The sequence below is a fragment of the Miniopterus natalensis genome, chromosome 1 (genome assembly GCF_054644295.1).
Source record: "Miniopterus natalensis isolate mMinNat1 chromosome 1, mMinNat1.hap1, whole genome shotgun sequence".
NCBI lineage: Eukaryota > Metazoa > Chordata > Mammalia > Chiroptera > Miniopteridae > Miniopterus > Miniopterus natalensis.
Window position 1 is genome coordinate 171,207,153 of NC_142081.1, and position 27,234 is coordinate 171,234,386.

Consider the following 27,234-nt stretch of genomic DNA (forward strand, 5'->3'; position numbering starts at 1 on the left):
AGAGATGATTCTTGTGAATGTGTGCAGAATGGATTATGCAGAGGGGCAAGAGTAGTAGCAGGAAAACCAGGTAGGGAGCTTTTAGAGTAGTCCTGAGGCATAATGATGATTGTTTAGACTGGAAAGACTGGAACTGAGATTGAAGGAAGTAGATGGATTTTTTAAGGACATGGTTGGGGTTTCATTCCTTCACAAGGAAAGCCTAAGTCTAAACTCAGGCCTAAGGATGAGTAGTTTGCCAGCAAAGGTGTAGAGAAAGGAGGACAGTGGGAACAGCAAGTCCTGGAGGTGAGAGACACCAAGGTACATTCAAAAGTGAAAGGAGGTCAATTGTTTGGGCTCACAACAGAGAGTGGAGAAATGCATAAGAAATAAAGTCTCCAGGAATGAATGGGGTTAGATACAGCCACATTAAGGAGTCTGAACTTCATCCTAAAAGCAATGAGGAAACAATGGTTTTAAGCAAAGAAGTGACAATCTTTTCAAGAAAGATGTGCACTGAGAAATGCCTATTAGATTCAGTAACAAGAAGTAACCTGGCAAAAGCAGCCTCTCGGGGCGGAGTGCAAGTCAAGCTGGCAGGAAACCAATTTTGTGTCAGGCAAAGAAACAGAAAACAATAGTGCAATTATTGCACATTATGCACTAACAACCAGAGAATGAAAACATGAACTAGATGCAGGCTTTTTAAAAATTTTTATTCCAAACTACCTCAAAGTCCTTAATTCTGATAGGTGATAAGATACAGACAGGTTAGACAGACAGCATATAAAACAGACAGAGAGGTAGGGAAGGGAGGAACCACACTGAGTTTTGATCTTAATAGGTTTAAGGTAATTTTCAGGTGGTTTTAAACTAAGATTAAAATAAAACTGGTTGTTAATAGTGAGAGACTAACTAGAAGATGATAAAACATATTAAGACATTTACAGTCTTTTAAATCTTGCTCTAAATAATTTCCCTACATGTATTCTATTAACGATTACTTTTAGCAATTGGAGATTTAGAGGTTTTTAAATTTGAGTTTATGGTTATAGTTTTACAGAAAAACACAATTTACATAAGTCTTAGAATCAGTTATGTGCAAGACTATCCTCACTGTAACCTGACTCATAGTTATTCAAGGTGTAGCTCAGATGGAGGTTCCCTTCAGGACACTTTCCATAAAACAAAGGTTAGGCATATGTTTTTTTCTCTGTTCTTCTGTAGCGCTGTGTGCATAATTCTATCACTTCACTGGTTTTGTGTCTGTCTCTCACAGGCAGGGATTCTGTCTTACTCATCTTTGAACAAGATTTTTGCATGCCCAGCCCCTAGCACAGTGCCTGAGGCACAGTAAGTTAAATAAATGCTTGTTTAACTGGTGAATCACTGAGATGTCTTCCAGCCTGGACCATGCGGCCGCACCTAGGCACCAGCATCCACCTGGTGGCGGCAGCCCCACAGTGCAGCAAGCCCAGGAGAAAGTAAACAGTTTATGGAGAGTTCCTCTAACAAGCCAAAAAATCTATAAAGTCATAGCAAATCTAGCTGTACTCCACACTCCCCAACTTCCCCTCCACCTCTTCCCCCACCTAAATCTCTAAACCCATATAGCAAAAAGCCAGTGCATACAAAGTCTTAATGCTTTATCTTTGTTTTCTCAGAATCAATCAGATCCTTATAATGAACATTAAAAGAAAAAAAATGTTACAAGTAGGTAAAATTCAGTAGTACTGTTAGATTTTTAACAAATTCCCAAAATACTACTTCAAGAACTTTTTACCTCAGAAATATTTTCTTGTTGGTTCAAACAATATCAATATAACCAAGTGCATTATTCACTTTAAAATATCTTTAGCATTTGTCCAGCTATCACAGAATCGTATTTGATTTTTTTTTTTTTAAATGTAGAAGAGAACATTTTATGTAGGAGGTTCAAAAACAAGAAATATTTTTATTTGTATCTTATATGAACTATTATTTCTATCCATCTAGTTCATAAACATCAAAACTGAAACACTTTCCTAATTGCTTTGCCGGTTTTGCTGCATCTCGAAACAGCAGAAAATGATCCAATCACCCTTGTCAAAAAGCATTTACAGTGATGGAATGAGGGATCTGCCCAGCAAACGAATTAATTACAAGACCAGTCAACAGACTAAAGAATTCCGGAGTCAGCAATGACTAAGGATTCCTTTACACACCAGGAGAGAGAAACAGGAACCGTTTCATCCTGATAAAACTCTGCCATCAGTGTTCTCAGAGGTCTGTAGGCAATGCTTTGAAAAACAGTGTTAAAATCTATTATTTTATAGACTCTCAGTCTAGCCAGTTGGGTTGAAATCACTCCCCGGTTTGCCTACATTTTAAGTGGCTATATTTTTCCAGCATTAACATCCAGCCCCCTCAATACCACCCCTACCCCCTACACACACACACACACACACACACACACACACACACACGCACGTGCAAGCCAGGAACTGCTGATACTATGGGACATAGTGACAATGGGATGTAGTGACAACTCCCATCTTATTTCGCTCAAATTCTAGTGCCTCCCTGTACTATCTCCTTCACAACAAGAAAACACTAGACAGAAAACGGTCACATTTCCCTCTTCCACCCAATGCGATCCAAGGACAATGTAACAGAAGTATCCCTTTGTGCAAACGAAGTCTACTGACAGCCTGGAGATGTGCTGCCTTGGAGGGGGCTCTGGCTCTCCCGAGCAAGGCGGAGATTTAATGAGGCTTTCCAGGCTGCAGGTCATGGTGTGCTGAATAACAGTTTCTGCAGACAACCATACGTTAGTCCTAAAGAACTGCGTATGGCTCAGAGACAACTGACACACACTAACAGGACACTTGATGACTGATGACAGTGTTTTTTAAAGCCAGCCACACATGCCCAGATATAGCTTATGAGACCCTCAGGTAACAGGTGCTGTACTACAGGGAGAGAAGTTCCATAATCTATTAATTTCCCAAAACATCATGTTTGGCCTCTGCCTCAAAAATTATCAGCCACTTTCCATGTTAAATATTAAGGTGGAGAAAGCAAGAAAAAGAATTCTAGAAAACATAATTTCATTAACAAAGAATTCTATTCTTTTTAAACTGGAAAACTCGGGTGCCCTGCTTCTATGGACTCGTGTTCTTAAAATAAAAATCTCCTCTTCCTCTCTGCACAAGACCACTCTTTTTATTTGAAGGTCTTTTTCTCACTACCTTCCAGAACTATTGTGAGATATAAGTGGGGGTAAACCAGTTCTTTTCCATGAGAATGAAAAAACAAACAAATAAACAAAAACCCTAGGGTCTAGTTTGTTCCTTAATGATGTCACCTAAACCTTCACTGATCCCAAGCTTCCATATATATAATAAGGCAGGTTGAAACATAACCTGGGATCATAAGCAGGGTTTCACATAGATGACTGGGCTTTAGAAGTCCCAGAACTCAAAAAAAAAATTGTATGCAAACATTTTTTGTATATGAATATTTTTCCAGGGTTAGAGTCCACTTTCATCAAATTTTGAAAATGGGCTGAGACTCAAAATTGGTAGAGAACTACTGGCTAAGACAATTTCTAAGTAAAAAGTTGTAAACTCCAAAGAGGCTACAGCTCCATTATTCTTTGAGAGCAAAAGAGAAGGTAAAATTTTAAGTCAATGAGAAAAGAGCCTATAAATTTTCATCCTTAGAGAAGAGAAAAACTAGAAATACTGTTCATTCAACCACTGCCAATCCTAAGGGATCTAGGGGCTGTCTCAGTAGGGATGAAGGATCTGGTATCTCCTCCCCATCCTTAGCCCAAGACCTAAGGCCACGTCAAAGAGGCATGGAAAGAAGCAGCTGGGACACCTAGTGCCCAGATCTTGGTTTTTGAATACCATTTTCCACTACAGAGGTGGAATGCTTAAACAAATGGCTGAGCTCTAGTCTGGGGCGGAGAAAATACAAGGTGATCCTGGAATAGCTGGTTAGGCTAGAAAGCAAGAAGATGCTCTAAGACTAAGCAATTATGGTAAAGGCTGACAGGAACTGGTTTGAAGGGGATCCCTCTGGCCAAACTTGGGCATTAAATATAACCATAGAAAAGAATGACAGTAAAATATTATCAATATTTAAAAATTAAAATCCATGAGCATAATATGATAAAAGAAAGACAGGGAGTATAATCAGAGAGCAAATAAGAGAGGAAAAATAAGGAAAGTTTTTCTTTACAGAAGGATTCCAACTAATAAATGCAGAAGAAACAATAAAATTCAAAAAATCACCATTTGCAACCCCCATGTAATAACTTATTGAAGCAAGAATTATCAATGTATATAAAAATCACTGGGTAACATTTACATGGTCTCAAAAAATTACTCAACATATTCTTACTAGCAAGATTTCTATTCCTTGAATCTAGATAATAAACATAGTACTGGATATTCTAATTAACGGATATTCTGGTTAATTGACATTAATTTTATTAAATACCTGTAAATTTACCAGTTTTCAAAGAATTAGAACATACCACTTAATATTCGGCATCATTTGATAAGTATTTTAGGATTCATAAAGCATTCCTGGTACCTTACTATGTTTCTCTATTATCAGTGTGAACATAAAAGATAAAAGAATCATTGCCCAGAAAAAGGTCCCCAATAACAAACTGGGATTGTCAACCAGCTGTTGTCCCTCTTGGCTTCCCAGTGGCCAGTGGTTCCACTTAGGGATATCACAGTCCACAATTGTTCTACTATCCTCTCCTTGGCTTTAGGGAAATAAATAGCAACTCTTTCTCACCCAAAGGTAGGGTGAGAAAACAAAGAAAAGTCTAGAAAACAAATGATTATGTTTCTTCAACAAATGGTAAGAGGGAAAGGAAAGGAAGACAAAATAATTATGGATTAAAAGAGACTTAAGAAACATATCAACCAAATAAATGCAATCTTATTTGGATCCCAATTCAAACAAACCAACTATAAAAATACATTCATGAAATAGGAAAATTTTAAAGACACCACCAAAAAACTACTAGATCTAATAAGTGAATTAGGCAAAGTAGCAGGGTACAAAATTAATATCCAGAAATCAGTGGCATTTTTATATACCAATAATAAACTCTCAGAAACAGAAACTAAGAAAACAATGCCAGTTACTATCGCAACAACAAAAAAATAAGGTACCTAGGAATAAACTTAATTAAGGAGGTAAAAGACCTGTACTCAGAAAACTATAGGTCATTGAAGAAAAAAATAGAGGAAGATGCAAACAAATGAAAGCATATACCATGTTCATGAATTGGAAGAATTAACATCATTAAAATGTCCATAATACCCAAAGCAATCTATAGATTCAACACAATTCCTATTAAAATACCAATGGCATATTTCACAGATCTAGAACAAATATTCCAAAAATTTATATGGAACCAAAAAAGACCCTGAATAGCTTCAGCAATCTTGAGCAAGAAGAACAGAGTTGGAGGGAATCATAATACTGGCTATCAAACTGTACTACAAAGCCACTGTAATTAAAACACCCTGGTACCAGCACAAGAATAGGCATATAGATTGATGAAACAGAACAGAGCACCCAGAAATCAACCCATGCTTTTATGGTTAATTAATTTTTGACAAAGGAGGCAAGAGCATACAATGGATTAAAAAGTCTCTTCAATAAATGGTGCTGGGAAAATTGAACAGGTACATGCAAAAAAATGCAACTAGACCACCAACTTATACCATACACAAGCATAAACTCAAAATGGATAAAAGACTTAAATATAAGTCACAAAAACATAAAAATCCTAGAAGAAAACATAGGCAGTAAAGTCTCAGACATCTCTCGGAGCAATATTTTTGCCAATCTGTCTCCGAGGGCAGGGAAAACAGGAAAAATAAACAAATGGGACTACATTAAACTAAAAAGCATCTGCACAGCAAAAGAAACCTTCGACAAAATGAGAAGGGAGCCCACCCGTATGGGAGAACATATTCACATGATTAATCTCCAAAATATATAAGGAACTTATACAACTCAACACCAGGAAGATAAACAATCCAATTTAAAAATGGGCAAAGGACCTGAATAGACACTTCTCCAAAGAGGACACACAGATGACTAAGAGACATATGAGAAAATGCTCAACGTCGTTAATCATCAGAGAGATGCAAATTAAAACCACAACGAGGTATCACTTCACACCTGCCAGGATGGCTACTATCAATAAATCAATAAACAACAAGTGCTGGGAAGTATGCAGAGAAAAGTGAACCCTAGTGTTCTGTTGGTGCGAATGCAGACTGGTGCAGCCACTGTTGAAAACAGTATGCAGGTTCCTCAAAAAATTAAAAATGGAGCTGCCTTTTGACCCAGTGATCCCATATCTGGGTATATATCCCAAGAATCCCAAAACACCAATCAGAAAGAGTAGATGCACCCCTATGTTCATAGCAGCGTTATTTACAATAGCCAAGGTTTGGAAACAGCCCAAGTGCCCATCAGTAGATGAGCAGATAAAAAAATCTGCCCTACATTTACAAAATGGAATACTATGTGGCTATAAAAAAGAAGGATCTCTTACCCTTCACAACAGCATGGATGGACCAGGAGATTATTATGCTAAGTGAAATAATCTAGTCAGAGAAAGACAAATACCATATGATCTCACTAATAGGTGGAATCTAATGAAATAAATTGATGAACAAAATAGAACTAGAGGCATGGATATATGGAACAGACTGACAACTGTCAGAGGGGACGGAGGTGGGGGAGATGGGAGGAAATTAACCAAAGAACATATATGTATATATGCATAACCCAAGGACACAGACAATAGTGTGGTGAGGGCCAGGGATGGGGGTTGGGGACTGGGTGGAGGTGGGCAAAAGCAGAGGAAATGGGGGATATCTGCAAGAGTGTCAACAATAAAAAATTTAAATAAATTTTAAAAAGAAATAGGAAAATTTGAGCACTGACTAGATATTAGATATTAATTTTCAGGTGTGATAATGTAATTGAGGTTACATATTTTAAAAGAGTCCTTTTTGATAAGATACATAATGAAGAATTTACAGATAAAATACTATGATATCGGGAATCTGCCTTAAAATATTCCATTGGGTGTGGCAGTGGAAAGGTAGAGAGAAAACAATATTGGTCATGTGTCAATAGTGAAATCTGGGTGATGGGTTTGCAAGGGTTCTATACACTATACCCTCTACTTTTGCATATGTTTGGAAGTTTCCATCATTAAAGGTATTTTTTTTTAAGTAAAGAAGCCCTATTAGTTACAGTTATGGACACATGGTGGTTAATCAGGATGTGTGGTTTTTCAAATCTTGGATCTATGTATAACTGATTTTATTTCAGTAATCATTTGTTGCATGCCTGCTAGGTTCCAGCATTTCTAAGAACTCAGTGACACCCAATGGTCCTTTTAAGAACCGTCAAGAGTATAGTCATTTGTAGTCTGGTCTCTGGAGCGAAATTGTCTAGATTGGAATCCCAGCTATGGCACCTACTAGCTGTGTGATATGAAGAAAACTGCTTGATCTCTCTATGCCTCAATTCCCTCATCTATAAAATGGGAATAATAAGAGTCCCTACCTCAACAAACCCACATGAACTACTTAGAAGAGTGTCTCACACATAGTAAGCACTCAACAAATGTTAGCTATTATTAATGGTCATCAGCTGATCATACTAAAAGGAAATCTACCATTTCTACTCTACTGCCATTAAAATCTCATATAAAACGCTGTCTTACTTTGATAGTTATTAATCACTTTAATGTCATTCCAGATTTTCCAAAATTTAATGGATGTGGCATTTGGCTGTGACACATCTATGCCTATAACAGTGTGAGGAAACATTATGTTCTTTCATCTTAATTGACAAAAAAAGACACCAAGATGCAGAATAACAAGAAGTCATCCCAGCTGCCCTTTAGTGAACCAATTTATTTGGAAACACATTTTGTCCTCAGGCAATACATCACTGATATTCATCTGTGGATTTAAGGTCACACCAGCATAAGTAGGGCTGGAAAATGCAAATCAAGTTGATTCACTAATAACTGTTTCTACTATTGAGATTTTGAAAGATGATAAAGCCAACGCTTAGTGAAGAGGGATGGCCTCCTGCCTCTTCTCTGATGACGATGGTTTGGTGAAATCTAATATTACTGAGGATGGGGAATGAAGGTCAGAGTGCTGAGCAGGCAGAGGCAGACTGCTGAGTCCAGGAGGGAGGTCAGACTCCACCCAAGCAGGTAATGTATGCTTATTAGTGAGGATTACAATAAATGGAAACATGAAAGAGAAGTTGAAACAACAATAACTCAGAACTGATCAGTGGTGTCCCAAGCCCAGGGCAGTGGGAGTGGTCTGCTCCAGGTACAGACAATAAGGGGATGTCAGGTCTGTAGACAATTTTAAAGCATGGATAAACTGCCTAAAACTCAGTCTGCTTTTTATTATCATCATGGGTTGCCAATTCAAAACAGTATCAGTGATAAAATATTCCTCCCCCCCCAAAATCTTCATTAGTCTAAATTCTAAACAATTACTGTAGTCACTGTTGAGTTTGAATAATATATGTAAGCTTCAAATGAGCACATTTTAAATTCTGTATCTCTAATAAACATGTGTTCTGTAGAGAAGTTAGTTTGGAGAATGCCCACTTACACATCTGTGGAAGTGGGTTTAGACTCACAGATTCATTTTCAGAATAAGTTCGTAATGGTTCACAACTGTGACACCTGGCTTAACAGTTCATGTAACCCCGTCATGCTACATATTCCTGCACTTAAACAGTAGGTCCAACTAAAAAAAGTCTAGTGATTATAAGATGAAGAAATAGAATTACAGTTACTTCCTTTCTGTCATTTATGCAACCACTTTAAGTTTTAATTTGCATTTAAAACAGTAAGCAGTATGAACTGCAAGATGTGATATTTTTGTTTGGTAAATGCAAATTTTATTTTATACAGGAAGTATTTTACTGAACATAAATAGTATATTTAAAATTGAAATTTGTTTAGAACTTTGTTTCAAGAATGTCATTCTTTAATAATGATTATTTACTGATATTATAATAATGATCATTATATAGAAAATAATGACTATTATTGATAATAAATTATTAGCAAAAACAATTATGTTGTATAGAGGAGGGGGTGTTAAAAAATGAACCACCCCAGGTTAAATGCACTAGGCACACCAGTGTCTGTGATACTCTTCTGTTCTGCGATCAATCACTTAGTAGTACGTATTAAAAAAACCAAGACCTTGAAGATAAGTATCAGAACTAGTTTTGTTGACTGCTTCTGTGTTCTTGCTGTCAAATGCAAGAACAGACTAATCTCTGTTATTGTGTGATACCACATGTATAAGGCAACATGTTTTTTAAAAGGCAGGACAATTCAAGTCAAATAGATAATTGTCTTGCACATAAGAAGTATGAAACAAAAGCCAAACTGCTAAGTGCTGGTTTTAATGCACAAATTATGGTTCATACATGATTATTTATAAACATTCTCCTAGTTACCATGGCATACTACCTGTCTTATCATCACATCAGGTTTTAAGATCCTTCAGGGAAGAAACCATACACTGAAGCTTTATAATCAGAGCTGAGAGGACACTTGATAAACAACTGCTCAAGATTTTTAAGTAGAGAAATTGTAAATTCTGACATTTAACATTTTTATTGTGTGAACTGATGTAAAGGCTAAGATTTTCTAAAATTATTTGATCGGCTGCTTATTAACGGAGAACAATTTGATAACATCTTAGAAAATTAAGTTATGCGTTCCTACCTTAGTTGTGGTTAATTTTTGATGTTAAAATTATTATGAATCGTTCCTCTAAGCATCAGACATGACTAAATGTTTGCTCTGTGTCTGGCATTGTGCTTGCTGGTGGTGATTGGGCTCCAAAGACATATAGGACCAGAGTCTACTGTTCAACAGAATTATAAATATAAGCAAATAATTATGAAAACATGACCAGTGAGATAGAAATATACAAAGTGCTAGAGGAGCACAAAGAAGTAGCTCACAGTAAGCCCCAAACCTCAACTACTTTGAAACCAAGGCAGAATTCTGACACGTATGACAGACTTAAATATATAACCAGTGGCCTGGCCCGGCGGGGCTCAGCGGTTGAGCATCCACCTAGGATCCAGGCGATCAGGGTTCGGTTCCCGGTCAGGGCACATGTCCGGGTTGTGGGCTCGATCAGTGACTCTCTCATCATTGATGTTTCTCTCTCTCTCTCTCCCTCTCCTCCCCTCTCTCTGAAATCAATAAAAAGATATTTTAAATATATATATTTAAAATATATATATATATGACCAGTGGAAGTTGATTTAGCATGACTTTTTCCTTCACATCCAAGCAGTCTGAGAATTTTGACTAGTTTCATCTTTGTAAGACCTATTAAGTTAATTTCACCACAAAATCCTAAAATCAGGACATTTCAATAAATGACTGGGAGCAGTAAACCATAGAGAGGGTGGAGGCAGCTAGGGGTTGGTGGAAGAAAGGAAAAGCAGCATCTGGATGCGTGTGCTGTGGAGAAGGGCACAGAAAGCGATGCCTTAACGAATTCTGGAACAGAATGAGCAGCTCTTAAGTTTATCTTTAGACACACTATGCATGACATGCCTGTGGCACAACTGTGAGCCGAGGTCCAGTAGACATTAGAAAAGCATTAAAAAAGCAGGTTTAGAGTCATAAGAAAGATGGGGGTGCTGATAAAGTTTTAGAAGTCATCAGCTGAGAGGATTAGCATCATGGGGCTACATGAGATTGGCGAGGGAGCATGGAAGAAAAAAGACTGAGAATGGAACTTGATTATATACAGTGGCTCCCTGGTGGTCTAGTGGCTAGGATTATATATGGCTTCATAGTATTCCTTAAAATTTTGCCTTGTAATAAAAAGTATAAACTTTCCTAAGCTAGAGGTCCCTATCTTTTACTTGTTTATCCAGAGTAATACTTAAGAGCATGGGCTCTGAGACAGACAGTCCTAACTCTGCCACTCAAGGAGCTAGCTGATCATGGACAAGTAACATAATCTCTCTGGGCCTCAGTTTCCTTATCTGTACAATGGGGATATCATAGTAATCACTGTGTATGGTTTTTGTGAGAATTAGATGAGATGATGCATGTAAAGTGCTTAGTACAGGGTCTGGCACAGAGAAAGCACAGAATAAATGTTAGCTACTATGATGACAACAATGACAAATCTTACTACAATTCTGGCCGCATGGAGGAAACTTAAATAATGGCTTTATTGTTCTATTTGTTTTTAATCTGAGTAAAAAATATTCACTATACAGTAAATAAAGATTGAGCTCCTTCTCTAATTATGCACATACAACTGTTACTACATAAAAGGACCTGATTGAGAAAGTATTTCATTCTTATATTCCTTCCCTGTTAATATTAACAACCTACTGCCTCTGATCTTTTTCTACTTTAAACATTCTAAGTATCCATGAACAAAAACAAAATGAAACCCTAAGTTTCCTATTCACTCACTACAACAAAGGATGAAAACGCTGAGGCAGAATTACCAGTGTGTCCTCATAGCTCTCATAGTTTATGGCAACACTGCTACACTTATACTGCACTACAGCCAGATTTCTCCCTAGATCTGTAGGTACCGTGAAATCAAAGAGGGTATTGAATTCATCACTGTAACCCCAGGATCCAACCCAGTACTTAGCATGTGGTAGATACTCAGTGTTATGGATGGATGGATAGATGATGAATGGACAGATAGATGGACGAACTCACTCAGGAGCATGCAGGACAGGGAAAGGGATAATTTATATTGTAGCAAATAGGGAGGCTGGGCCAAATGATCTCTGTGGTTCCTTCTGGTTCAGTTGGTCAGCCTCTGGTTGATGTAGCTTATTATAATGGTATTACATATATTCCACTGTCACTGATGGTGAAAATCTGTCAGTTGAATAGAAATAAATAATGTGGAAGAGGGGCTTTGTTTTCAGCATTTTTCAATATTCATAAAGTATTGCTCTTTTTATGGAAAAGCAACTTAAAAAATAAAAACCCCAGTCACTTGGAAAAAGCCAAAAGGAAGCTATATTATGGCACTTATTTTTAAATTGCATAAGTTTACTTACAATCAGGAAGCTAAAATAAGATAGGGCAGAGGTTTGACAAATTTGATGAGAACTGAAATTGCTACACCAAAGCCGGTGAATATCCAGTCCTTTTAAGAAGTTTATTATTAAGCAAAGATCCCTTTCTAATGTCCTATATGACCAGCATGGTGCAGTACTGAGTGGAGTTAAAAGGATCTGGGATTGAATTACAGCTTCATTATTTACTCTGACCTTGAAAAATGAAGACAAGAATGTCCACCCCACAGAAATGGGCAATAATGCCTACACTGATTACGTAAAGGGCCCACCTGCCACGTCTAGGCTCTAGGCTAAATGTGTTCGATTTATTTCTTTTCTTACAAAAGTCACTTTCCCCTAAGCTGTTATGAAGCCAGAACATCGGTGCTATGCTTCCTGAGTCAAAGAACAGGAGTCCAGTCATTCACGGAACTGGATATTATCTATGTATGCACATCATAAAGAAAATTTATCATAATATCTTACAGGACAGGACTGGTACAACTTAGTATCACCTTCCACACTACACAGAGAGATGACTACGCTTGCTGATCAGAGCAATTATTCAAGAGTGCAGGCCGAGGAAAACAAGGAGCAGCAAACACCTAACACTGACTGGCAAGGAGACAGGCTGGCTGATCTTTTGATTCCGAAAATGGGTCACTGTATCCTCAGCAGTAACCTCGGAATTCTAATGACTGCAGAACCCAGAGAGCGCTGACCGAAGGGCAGAGCAGTGGGGATGAAAGCGACGAAGTCCGGTAGTTCTGACTGCATCAGTATCAGATAATTTACAGGGTGTGAAACCATTCGTTTCTAGCAAGAACAGAAGATCCTGAGGCAGCATTCTCCTGGGTTCTCACTTCCCCATCTCTCTTAAATTTACTAACTGGAGACAGTGAAAAAACAGCAATGGGCTAGGCAGTGCTGACCACGTTGGGTTCCTGGGTTATGCTTCATCCTGGGTTAATCTCTCTGCATCTCCATTTCCTCAGTATGAATAGGTGAGGTTGGACCACATATCGCTGAAGCATCTTCCAACACTAAAACTCTATAAATCTAGGAGCACTTTGATTTTTTTAAAAACAAATTTATTGATTTTTAGAGAGAGGGGGAGAGAGAGAGGAACATCAATGTGCCTACTGCACACCCCTTACTGGGGATCGAGCCCACAGCATGAGCATGTGCCCTGACCAGGAATCAAACCAGCAACCACTGGCCAGGGCAGCACTTTGCAAATTTTGTTTTACTCTACTGGCAACACCAATCTTATATTTCTAATAGCTTTGCCATTATCTTCCTGGAAAAATAATGGAGCACATATATGATCCTATTGTTCCAGTAAGATAAGAACAGCAATTATTATTTGAGACCTGGAGGTAAAGATGATTTGTCCAAAAGTCACCCTGATATTGTGGGGTTTAGAAAATGCAGTCATTTTTAAGAGACAAAATATGTAAACAGGTCCAGAGTGAAATAAAGATATTCTTAAAATTTTTATAATTCTAAAACATCTTGGTTGTGAAGTAACTTAGGGTTCTGATATGGGCACAATGAGCTCTAACACAGATGTGAATCTGCCCAGTGCATTATAGGGGCAGATTAAAAGGAGGACCCTCTGATCCTTCAAGTCTCAGTTCAAATGCTACTCTCTTCAAAGACCTTTCCACACCTCTGCTCCCGTTAGAATTACTAAAAATCCAACTGCACTGACCGTCCACAGCACTTTTTAATTGGTATTTTTTATAGCACATATAGATTTTTTCCTGTATCACAAACATTTATACATGTTTTATCTCCTCTATTATAAGTTCAACATTTACCCCCAAATTGCTTGTAATAATAAATACTTGTCAAATCAACAATTCTCCAGAACAATGGCTTTCAAAGTTTTTGGCTAGAACGCACAGGTAAAAAATATTCTGCATTGTGACCCAGTACCCACCTACTACATATAAATATAAATATATAAATAAAACAAGTGTTTCACAAAATATTTGCCATAATAAAGTGAGATATACTCTGATATTCTCTATTCTTTTTTATTTTACTCTATTTCATTCTTTTTAATAATGGTAGTAACTGACTAGGTTGATATTTACGAACCTCTAAGTCTCACTCTACAGTTTGAAAAATAGTTCTCCAGAAAAGTTATTTTAAAAAAAACAACTAAAGGTAGATCTATTTCCTGAAATTCATTTTATAAGTTTGATTATCCAAAAGTCATTCACAATCTACTTACTCCTCACCTTCCTACAGATGCTAAAAAGCTATATACTGATCTTCCTAGGCTCCCTTGCAGCTATGCACAGCCATGACCTACTTTTGGCCAATCAAAGGTAAGCAGAAGTCACAGGAGTATTTTCTAGGAAAGATTTTGAAGGAGCCAGATTCTCCTGGCATGCCCCTTCTGTCCCTCATCCTTCTTCCCCTTCTTCTTGTCTGAAATGTAGACAGAACCTGCAGGTGCAACACGCATCTACTGACAAGCATGAGAACAAGGCCTACAAGGAGAAATGAAAGAACAGAAGGAGCCTAAGTTCATGATGACATCATGGAGCCACCAGATCAGCCAAGGGCAGCCTACCCCAGGCATTTTACTATGTGAGACAAAAGCCTCATTTGCTTAAACCAGTGTTAGGTTTTTAATTACTTAGAGTTGAACATATTGATCAAATTGACCCTATACTCAATAAACATGTTTAAATTCAATGATCTTCCATGGGAGATAAATTTTTTAAAAACGAAGAGCATCTTTTCTGAAATTTATTTTGGAGGGCTGCAAATGCTTTTATTTATATAAGAAAGGCTTTGGAGCTCTACAGAATGGAAAATGCCTCCAGTGATCTGTTTCTAAAAAAAGAATCCTTTTAAATCATGTGTTCATTTAATTTCATCCCCAGGCACAGTGCTACTCACTAAAGATACCAGAAATAGAATCCAACCCCTATCCCTAAGAAGCTTATAATCTGGTGTGAGAAGCAAAGAAATAACAGGCTAGTGCAATACCATGAGATAAATGCTATGATAAGGTGCTGTCAGGGCACTGGAAGGGAACTGATATGAGGTAGAAGGGATTCACATGCCTTTTAAAGAGTCACAGGCAAAAACTAGCAAATTTTGTTCAGTCATCTTAGCAACATTTCTCCTCTAATAATGCATTAAAAAGGAATTAAAAATATATATATATATATATATATCTTTATTGATTTCAGAGAGAGGAAGGGAGAGGGAGAGAGAGAGACAGAAACATAAATGATGAGAGTCATCACTGATCAGCTGCCTCCTGCACACCCCGACTGGGAATTGAAGCGTGATCTCCTGGATCCTAGGTTGATGCTCAACCGCTGAGCCACGCCCGGACGGGCAAGGATTATTTTTTTAAATGGAATAATGTGGAAAAATATCTTCCCATGGTCTCCAATGAAACCCTTCTATGATCACTAGAAATGTCCCATGGGAAATAACTTCATTTTCTTCAATTAAGTCTTCAAACAGCTTTTGCAAACTAGTAGAAAGACTGCCTGCCATCTCATATTACATTTATTTTTCATTTGTCAGTTAAACTGGTGCAATTGTGGGTGTTAATTGACTTCTATTTTAGCACTTTGAAAAGATCAGCAACCAAAGATAATTTTTATTCATCAACACACACCAGAGTAAGACAGCAGACAAGAACAATCAGACAGTAAATTTTGCTAAATAAAGAGGACAAAAGACAAAAACTCAAAACAACAAACACTAGAAACAAGAATTTTTATTAATATGGAGACTTAACTGAATCAAACGGTTAGAGCAAAGTCCCACATAAAGATGGCATTGACCACAATACAGTGGTTTAATGTGACCACCAGACTCTGACAGACAGACAGGCCTACTGCCTGGGATTTAAAATCATTCATTCATTCATTTTGGTCTAGGATACACCACCTTTACTCGCAGTGACCATATTTTCAAACCAAAAATTAATGAAGCTTAATTGCTGAAACTGACACTAACCTAAGAAATGGTCACTGAGAGTAAAGGACTGTGTTAAACATAGATTTTTAAGCAACACAGTCTAGGTACAATTTCTGTTTTAGCCCATGAGTGCCTTTTTTCTCAAAGGAAACAAAAGGCTTTTGAGAAGCTTTAGATAACCAGGACGATTGGCAAGCTGCCATGTGTACAAAGCTGGTGCTTCCTCTAACCATAAATCCTTCAGTTGCTTTTTATCATTGTCTCTTACCTTGTAGAGTCCATAAAAAATTCACTTCTCAGGGCAAATTAAATATTTAAAACTTTTCGACTGACTTATATTTGGGGAATTAGTTTTCACTTTTTTACTTACTTTCCTTTTTTATATTTATATTTTCCTTTAATACCAAAGTTACACATACAAGTAAAGAATCAAATAGTTCTACATGGCTCATTATACAAAACAGCAGTGCCTTTCCCATCCCAATTTTCTCACTTCCCAAAGGCAACCACATTACAATCTTTTTAGTTGCTTCTCTTGCCCTCTGTATCTTCAAATGAAATGTTATGTCGCTACCCTTGATTTTTTAGTTATAAAGGTTTATCTTTTGACTTACCATCAAGGGAGTCACTCAGCTCCCCAATCCACGCCCACATACTCACACTTCCCATCCCCCCACTATAGTTATATCATCATTTTGTATGGTTCTATAGTCAATGTCTACATTATTACTACTTAAATGCTATTTACAACTTAGCCATGTGGTATATTAATGATTATTTTTCTTTTCTTGAACAATCCTGTTCCTACCGAGTGACTAGTTACCTTATTTTTTCCTTTTAGTTTTTTTCTTTATGTATTTAACACTGATTATTTTGAAAATTCTCCATAAATTGTTCAAATCTTCTCTTAATGAGTTAAATAAAAAATTCTGTCCATTTCATCTTCTTGGAGAGAAGGCCCCTGAAGATCTCTAACTTGAAATTTGGACTATTTTGTTCTCCAGGCTACTACAAAGCTGTCATCTTCAGGTTTTCCTTCACCATCATCCTGGGGATTCCCTTCACCTCACTTCTGTGTTAAATCCACTATTTCCTGCTTTCCATGTTTTCTCTATTTTTTTACATTCTTTGATGAAGCATATCTTCAAGTAACTTCCTGAGTAAAATGTTTGAGACCTTGACTGTCTGGAAATGTCTTTACAGCACCCTCACATGCTGTTTGTCTAATGATAGAATCCGAGGTTGGAAATACTTGCCTAAGAATTCTGACAGCACTGCTTCATTTTCTTTCTGTGTTCTTCCCATTGCTTTACCGTGTCTGTGTTTATTGACAGTGCTATTATAAAAACGTGATGCCATTTTGACTCTTAACTTTGGATATGTAACCTGCTTAGTCTCTCCCTTTTCTCAAAGCTGCTTTTTCTCCCACGTATTTTGTAGTGTCACACCACTAAGCTTCAGTGTGGGTCCACTTGTGTACATTGTGCTGCGTGCTTAATGGGCCTTCTCAATATGGGAACTCATGTCCTACAGTTCTATGATTTTCTTGACTGATTTCTTTGATGACTTCTCCCTTCCATTTCTCCTTTGTGGATTTCCTGTGACTGGGGTGTTGACTCTCCCATACCGATACTCAAATGTTCTTACATTTTCTCTCTCTCTTTTTTTCTACTTCCTGGGAGTTTTCCTCAACATTATCTTCCAAACCTTATTACATTTTAAATTTACCTATGGTTTTTTAATTCCTCCTTTTTTTATATTTGATTTTCAAGTAATTTTAAATTTACCTAAAAGCTGCAAAAATTTTACCAAGTTCACATATACCTTTCACTCAGCTTTCCCTAATGTTAATAACCTCTATAACCATAGTACAATTATTAAAACAGGAAATTAACATTGGCATTTACTATTAGCTAAACTACAGATCTTATTCAAATTTCAGCAGTTATTAATGACCCTTTTCTGGTCCAGGATCCCACACTGCATTTAGTTGTTAGGGCTCCTTAGTCTCCTCTAGTCTGCGACAGGCCCTCAGTCTTATCTTTCATGACCTTCAGGCTTTGGATGAATACTGGCTATTTATTAGTATTTTGTATATTCCCTCAAGTTGAATTTGTCTCATGTTTTCTCATGGTCGTATTGAGGTTACACATTTTTACATACCTGTGATGATGTGTCCTCCACAGTGCATCGCATTGGGATATTAATATATTGTATCGTGGCTGCTGTTAATTCTGACCACTTAGTTAAAGTAATGTCTGCCATGTTTCTCAACTATAAATATATTTTTTCTTTTGTAACTGAAAAAAGGCAGCAGACAGGCAGGCAACTAAGCTAACAACCTCATTTTGACCAAAAGTAATTGTTCTGAATTAACTAGTTACTGTTTTTTCATGTACTCCATCTAAAACAAAAGAAAATACTTTTTTCCTCTGAAAACTTAAAAAATAAGTAGTTTTTCAGGGCAATAGAACTCTCAGCATGCTTAAATCTAATACAGCCTGGGGATCTATCTACACTGTGTTTATGTTTATTGTCTCTTTTGTCAAACAAGAGAATTGAAAATTTGGCAAGCAGCTAGTAATGGCCTAATGTTTGAATCCTAACTTAAACAAAAATGTGGGTACCTCCCTGAGGAGAAAAGTATTCATATACAAATGTGTCAGGTCTATGGCCTGTAATATCATCTCCATCTGAATCAACACTTCTTGCCTCCCAGCAATAAATGCCCATCTTAGCTAGGACACCAGTTATGTTCTCCATCCCTAAACCAGAATGAACATCTGGGTTACATGATCTGAAGAGGGAGCTCAAACTTGGAAACTTTATAAGTAGAAAGGATAGCTCATTTCATTACAAGAGGTAGCCCTGAATAGACCAAAGGGACTACCAGGGCTGGAGGGCCCCTGAGAGGTCCAAAAATTAAAGAATTGACAAAGAACTTATATGCATATATGCATAACCCATGGACACAGAGGCCTGGGGGGCTGGGGGTGGTACGGGATAGGGGGGTCAATGGAGAGGAAAAGGGGACAGCTGTAATACTTTCAACAATAAAGATAAATTTAAAAATAAATAAATAATTAAAAAAAGAACTGACAAGTTGGAAAGTTGAGAAGAAGGAAAGATGAAGAAAGTGTCAGGTTAGAAACAAGAGAGCATAAAAGTCATAATAGAAGCTGAAATTTATGTGCCAGACAGTCTCCTAAGTGCATTATAAACCCAACAATAACCTTTAAGGTAGGTATTACCATTGCCCCCATTATACAGGAGGGAAAATGGAGGCACTAGGAGGGTAAATAACCTGTTCAAGGTAACACATAAGTGGCCAGTCCAGGAAATAATTCCAGGCCATTTCACTTAGGCACTAATGCTCTTTAAAGATTAAATATACTGCCTCCATTAGAAGTTCATGTGCATGGTTGGCAAGTTTCACCAATTACCTCTGGTGCCATCCCAGGCACTATTTGTTATCTTAAAGTTACACAGCCGTCGTGTGAAAACATAGAGCTTGGCCTTAAATATGCCTTGTGCTTTGATGTTTGTGCTTTTCCACCAGGACAACCATCACAGTTCAGTAGTGCTTATTAAATATTCTCATGTTCCTGTACAACCTAAATGAAATCTGATTATTAAAGTCCAAGTTATTACAGAAAAACTGAGGAAAAAAAGGGAAAAAGAATAATGATTTCCCTCATCGCATTCAGATAAGCCGGCCTGCTATTTGCTTTAGGGAACTATGTGACCTGCTCTGACTGTAAAACAGCTTTCTTACGGCTGATGAGAAAATTTCCACACAGCTGACACCGAAAAGGTTTGCAGATTGGAATCAATCAATCTTGCCAGCCTCGGAGCTTTCCAAATATATTATTCAGACTGACAGTGTCAAAAAGGTCAAGAAAAGCACAAATCCCCTTCAGTGAGGGTGAGTGCCTTTAAACATTAGCAGTGTCGTGTTTAGTTTTATAATTCTCTAGAGTAGGGTCTTCTCTTGGGACATGAACTTCATGTCTCCTCTTACTGTGCTCTTTCAGCAGTTTATAGTGTATAATTCCGAGGATCCCCAGGGCCTTTCCCAACTCCTGCAGAAGTCTAAAGGAAAGAGAGGATTTGGCTTGAAGATATGTGGCCTGGGAACAAATGAGATTATAAAGAGCTATAAAAAGACAAGCCCAGACTTACAGAGACAGTTGGCCTCTGCATCAAGGCCTCTGACTTGAATATTAGAAAGGACACTGCCCAGGAAAATGCCCTATGCACCATTTCACCTGGGCCTAAAAGTCCTTCAACAGAAGACCAAGCTATAACACAGTAACTTCAATACACACCCAGCGATGCTCCAGAAAGCAGGTTTTAATGAGGACAAGCGCTTGGAAGAAGAATCCTGAGGTAAATTAAAGGTCACAAAAAGGATTACTTAGAGACATTAGCCCAAAGCTCAGAAAGAAGCAATTCAATTTTCCAAGGGATGGATTTGCAGGGTGTGAAGAATGGAAAGAAGGAAGTAGGAGTAGATGTGATAAATGTCCAACAATCATCACAGATAGTCCACATTTCAAATTATATTCTAGCTCATCTGCAGACTCAAGGGATTCTGAGAGAAAACAAGGGTATTGAAGGTGGGAAAGGATGCTGTCTCTTCACTGAAAAAGACAACACAGGTTTGCTTTCCAAGCTAATAGTAATAACAGTAACAGAATTAAAAATAGCCAACACTTAATACAGAGCTTATTATGCGGGAGGCAAGCTCTACACCTATAAGCTCACTTATATTACTTTGTCTAGTCTCACACAACCATATGGGGTAGGTCCTTTAATTTCAGTCAGTAGGTTCTATTATTTCATTAAAATTGAGAACAGATTTAGCTTTGCACTTCGTTCCTACCACATTAACCAACCCAAGCTCACTGCTTTTGTTAGTTTTACTTTGTCAAAAATCAGAATAACCAGATGCTCTTAACTACCTTAAAGAGTCATGTGAAAGATCAATAATATAGTACAGGCAAATGTCTCCTATCTTACAGCAAGAGACATACACTTACTTGGAGGCCGGTAGTCTTATTTAATTAGCGTCAACGTTCTTACTCAGCATTCTAGCAACATCATAGCTGCTCTTTCAGTGGGAGTTTAGAGTTAATGGAGCGTGTTTCACTGAGAACCCTGAATTCCCGAGGTTGTGAGCAAAATGAAGACTTGTAGAGAAAGTTCTGAACGCCCTGTCCAAGACAGAGATACCAAAGCTAAACAGAAACTGTGATGATTCATGATTATCCATCTTAAAAACATGTTTGCTACTTGTTTCTAAGTGAACAATACAATGATAATTTATTTCTTTTGATAGTGAATTAAGAATTACATACAAGAATTATGGCTATTTAATGTTTTAAGACTTCTGGACATGCTCATAAAAAACTAACTATGTGTCCTCTTTTTTTCTGTCCTAGGCAATGGTGAGATTACAAAAAACACAGGATAGGACATCTAATAATAAAAGCAAGAATCTTACTGTTTGGACGGTGCCAGGAATTCCACTATTCTTTAAGGGTTCCTGCAGCGTGATGGTTGGTCACACGGAACCTGCATTTGTCTTCGTAAATAAAAGGAATCCTACCCTCACTTTGAATTCCTCAACCCAGAATCTTAGAAGGAAAGGCCCAGATGAGATCTAAGATAATAACAGCCGCTGCTAGACCAGAAGTGGCCCTTCCTACTGAGGTCTAGACCGTATTAGGTTTGGAGTTCAGCCAGCCAGCCATACTGGAAACCCTCAAAGGGGGTTCAAAGGGCCCATTCTGGGGGCTTCCTGAGTAGGTAGCTGTTGATCTAGCTCTCCTCCTCCCAATGTCTAATCCTTGTTTTTTCCCTTTTTCCCCTCTTCTACCCATCCCCGTACCATATCCTTTGAGCCATGAATATAAATCTTAAATACGGTCCTTTTGGTTATAGCTCTTTTTCTGAAGCATGCAGCGTAGAGCTAGGTTGAAAAAGAAATGGGTGAGTCCAATTAGATGGAGACAGCTTTGCCTCCAGGGAGTTAGGCGAGATGAACTTTTTAAAGACTGACCATTTATTCATTTGCTCATTCCACAAATATTTGCTGAGTTACAACCACATGTCAGGCACACTGCTAGAAGGTAGGGATAGAATCGTGAGCAAAAATACCCAGACACAGTCCCTGACTACATGGGATTTAAGGAGTAGGAGGGAAGAGACCTTAATAAATAATCATACACTTGCATGTAAATCTGCAACTGTGGTGAGTGCTGTGGAAGGTGGAAGGCCTTGGGAACATAAAGTAGGGATGTGGTCTAGTAGGAGAGCTCAGGAAGGCTTCCCTGAGGAAGTGACAGCAGGAGCTGAGAGCTGAAAGATGAGCTGGAAGGAGAGAATCTCAGGCAGAGTGGAGTAAGGGCCCCGCTGAGGAAGAGAGATTGGCAAGTGTGAAGCTGTCAGTGTGGCTGGTGGGGAGACCATGAGGATCCAGAAGAGTCTGAGAGGCAGGAGGGGCCCAACCAGCAGACAGAGTTAAGCAGTTACGACTTTCCAACAAGCAATGGGAAACCTAGAATGGTTTTCAATAAGGAGGTGATGGTTCAAGTTTTCAGAAAATTCAGTTATAACAAAATATGTAATCCTCACATACTCATAAATTAAACTCTCCTCATCAGTCCATTTAACCCTGGACCCTGTTCTTAGCAATACCAAAAAGGTAACTCATCCAAAAGCAAGATCTGACTATTTGGTACAATATAAAGAACAGTGGACTGGGAGTCACGCCATGACTGAGTTTTTGTCCATTTAGGGATCTTCCCCCAGTCACTACATTTCTGTAGCCCCTGTTTGCTTCTCTGTAAAATGAAGACGTAGACACTAGGACCACTCAGTCCATTCTGGCTCTGGGGCTCTAATTAGAAAAAGGGGAAGAAAAAAAAAGATACACTTAAAAAACTCCAAGTGGCCAATAAACATGAAGAGATGCTAATACTCATTGATAACTAGAGAAATTAAAGTGCACTAGATTGGCACAAAATCACTGCTGGCAAGGATGTGGAGCAACAGGAACTCATACTGTTAAGTAGGAGTGTAAGTCAGTACAACCACTTTGCAGACAATCTGGCAGTATCCCAAAGGACAGAAAATGTACACAACCTGTGCTTAGCAATTCTACCCCCAGATACAGACCCTAAACAAATTTCTCACATATGCACAAGGAAATATATATAAGAATATTCATAGCAGAACCATTTTGAACTAGAAGCAGCCTAAATATCAGCAAGAGAATAGGTAAATGTAGTTTACTCACAAAGTAAAAACTAAACAGCAGTTTTTCAGGAATGAATGAAATGGAGCAATATATACAGATAGCAACAAGGGTGAATCGCAAACAAACCTGAATGGAATAAAAACAAATTGAGAAAGATAGATTTGTTATGACACCTTTTATAATGCTTAATACATGTACAATGAAACTATGTATTGTTTGGTAATTCTATCTATCTATCTATCTATCTATCTATCTATCTATCTATCTATCTATCTATCTGAAAGCTAAGTGCCAACTTCAAGATAGTACTTACCTCTGGGGGATGGGAGGAAAATATGACCAGGGAAAGGGCTTTAATTCTATTTGTGATATTTGAATAGCTTAAAGTGAGTGGTGGATGCACAGGTAATTATTGTTCTTTATGCCTTTTTGTATGTGAAAAATATTCTTAACATCAAAAAAGAAAGAACAGGAGGAAGGGAATAAAAACAGGCTGCTTCTCTAAATCAGTTTTGCCAAAACAACAGAACCTGATTATATATAGATACAGCCTTGGGGTGGGGGGTGGGGGGGGGGAAGGCTGGGCCTGGCCTCAAACCAGGGAGAGAGAGACCCAGTTTCTAGGTATGGATAACTAACCAGCTGTCCCTGGATGAGTCCTCCCCTGGATGAATCCTCTAAACGCCCCAGGGGTTAGTCTCCTCCTCTATAAATACAGAGGCTGCAATAGGTGATGTCTAAGGTCCCTCCAGATCTAAATTGCTTGGTTTTCTACTGTAGCCCCACCTCCTCACTGGCAACTGGCAACAAAGGGGTTAACCCATGGTTTGGTAAACTCATTTATAATCCAAATGAAGGTTTTAAAACTTGAATTTACCTATTTAATTATAAAATATTATCTTTTTATTCTCTTGCTCACACTTGGTTCATGTACTAGTTTGCTAGGGCTTCTATAATGGAGTACCACCAGGCTGGGTGGCTTAAATAACAGACATTTACTATCTCACAATTCCATAGGCTGAAGTCCAAGATCAAGACGTTGGTAGTGTTGGTTTCTTCTGAAAGCCCCTCTCTTGGCCTGTTGATGGCCATTTTTTCCATGTGTTTTTATACTATTTCCATCTGCATGTGTCTGTGTCCAAATTCCCTCTTGTTATAAGGATACCTGCGATACTGCAGTGGGGCCCACCCTAATAACTTTATTTTAACTTAAGTACTTCTGTGAAGACCTCATCTCCAAATATAGTCATGTTCTGAGATGCAAGGTGGTAGAACTTCAACATATCAATTTTGGTGGGGACAAAATTCAACCTATTAACAACAGAAAAGCCCTAATTCTTCCTATTGATAGGCTTGTGGAGGAGGTAGCAGAATTAATTACTAATTTAAATTTATTAACCACTCTAATTCTATACCTGTGTACTTCTTATCACCAAAATGCCATGCTTTTTCTTAATTAAACTGAGGACAATTTGTATCTAGGTCTGTTTAAAACAGGGTAAATCATTTATTAAATTTAGCTATTTATGCTATTCAAGCAAGGTTAATGCTTTCTGATGTTGAAATTAAATAATGATGTTTTTTTTCCTTTAACAAAAACTCATTCACTTTCTAGAAATAATCTGGTTAGAAAAACACCACACAACTGATTTCCAAGGACTAACATCTGGTGCCCAAAATGACATATACATGATTTCCCTGGCATATTATTTCAACAGGCTCTGCTCATCGACACACATCGCCGTTTCTGAGTTGGTCTGTAGCAACACATACAGTATTGTATGATCTACAGTTGGCCAGTTTGTCCCACTTCCAGCATGCTACTCACTCAATTTAGCCCAGTGAGTGACAAATCGAGTCCTGTTGGCTTGGCCTGCAGAAGTCTCGCTGTCTGCTAACCCACACAGAGCTGCCTTTCTTGAGCCTGGAAGTCAGAGGAAAAAGAGCCAGGTCTCATTAGGGCAAAACCATCAAAGGACACTGGGAATCATGGAAACCGGCCATTTCGGAACAGTCAATATGCCAAAACCTAAAATGCCCCATGTGGGAAGCTGACAGATGCTGTTCCTTAAGCCAGAGATGCATCTATTTTTAAGTTGGGGAAACTTGTGGTTTGGGCCCAGTCATAGCTTTCACCAAAGGCAGGTAACTACATCATCAGGGCATGTCCCAAAAGCACAGGTATTTATAAGGTCCAACTTCACTTGGAAAAATAAAGGAGCCAGAGGAAACAGAGAACATCAAACACCGATGTCACATCCTAGTCCTAAAGAGCGGTGAGGACTTGAATAAGGGAGTCACCAGAAGACAGACACAGTCCAGCCTACCCAAAGTCTTTCAGACTCCAAAGGTGCCTACAGTACTCCTGAAAAGTGATGGTCCAAGTTCTTAAGACAGACTTTGAGGATTCAGATCTAGGTCCACAATTATGTATACCTTCAAGTGAAACTAAATGGCCACTGTTCCTCAAGGAACAGTCCCCAAATCTACACAAGTGCTGGTTCTAATGTAATCAACACTTCAGAATTCAGCAGGGTCATGCTGTTTACCTTGCTGAGGAATAGCTGCTGGGAGCAGGGTCAAGTCTAAATGTGGAGGTCTCCTGGGAAACAAGTTGTTGACTCCTGGGACTTATCCTGTTGACACCTCGAGTTCTTGTCATTATTAAGTGGAAGAAGTGTTAATTATATCAGTTATTAAAAATGAAGCAGTCATGCTCTAAATCGGCGACAACTAAAATTATTCTTAAAGAGTAAGACAGAATAAGCCTCAGTATTAATATTCTTTTTAAAGTTGACCACACTTTATAGAATTTCCCACAACTATAATAATATTTACTTATATTTTACCAAAGTAGCATAAGTATATGCATATATAAGGAGTTAACATTAAGCTTATGTCATCCTATGTGAAAATAAAAAGCTTCAAAATTTTTTCAAAATTTCATATATGAAAATATGAAAAATTGAAGATTTTTTAACCTGTCCATAGCAGCATCTAACATGCTGCTCCACCAGAAAACCTTAAGTCCTTCACACTTTTCACAATATGCTTTACATGCCCGCTGCTTTCATTTCAATTTTAAGGTAACTTTACTATGTACTCTCATGTGCTGCAGGTAAAGCATTCACCAAGTCAGTGTGCAAAGCTAGCTTAAAGCGCCAGAACTCCTACCCGGAAAGTCTAAATTCACTGGATTTGCCAAAGGCAAATATTGAAAAATATTTTAAAGGAGCAGCAAAACACAGCAAGACATTTATGGTTTTAAAAACTATTTTTGAAAACTAAACATACATAGAAAACTTTTTTCATTTTAGAGTTCCTTTAGAGAAATTTATATTGGTTCACAGAATATTAACAACTGGGTTGAGAATAGGTTAGATGAAGATTATTCTTTAAAATAACTGCCAACTAAAAATCAGATCAAAAATGAAAATGCCACTTCTCTAAAATTATCAATAACAGCAACTCCTCCATCCTATTCTGTCTCTTCCTTTTTTCCCTCCAAGCATCTCTAACAATTCCTTTACCCCACTGTACCTGCAAGCCACTGATCTATAATGTTTTCATCCATCACTCACTACTTTCTTGTCCCTGAATTCCTTCTTAGCCAGCCTACATCCAGGGTCCATCCTGATCACTTCCTGGTACACAGCTCACCTCCCTAGCTGGCCCCTCTTCTCATTCCATCCTATTCACCTGGCAAAACACGAAACCTAGCTAAACCCAACCCTTACCTCTTCCACAGCAGTACCAACGTTTTTGAACTTGGCTAGGGAAACACACTCTACTAGACTAATTCATTTTCAATTCATGATCATGACCCTCAAGCAGCAGAGCCCCTAGTGCGGTCATACAATCCTAAAACATACTAC

The 27,234-nt window shown here is 38.0% G+C and overlaps 1 protein-coding gene across 3 annotated transcripts in view; it reads right to left on the minus strand.

Moving 5' to 3' along the window:
• The window catches only part of CRACD (capping protein inhibiting regulator of actin dynamics), a 207,017-nt gene that overhangs the window by 138,339 nt on the left and 41,444 nt on the right, over nt 1-27,234 (minus strand). Inside the window, exon 2 of one of the 3 annotated variants that reach the window (XM_087827282.1) lies at nt 25,188-25,283. The exons of 1 other annotated variant lie outside the window; for it this stretch is intronic. The gene's annotated coding sequence lies outside the window, so the exon portion shown is untranslated. Of the gene's footprint in view, nt 1-25,187; nt 26,892-27,234 lie in introns of those variants that run through there. One more of the 3 variants, XM_087827289.1, reaches the window with a different exon arrangement.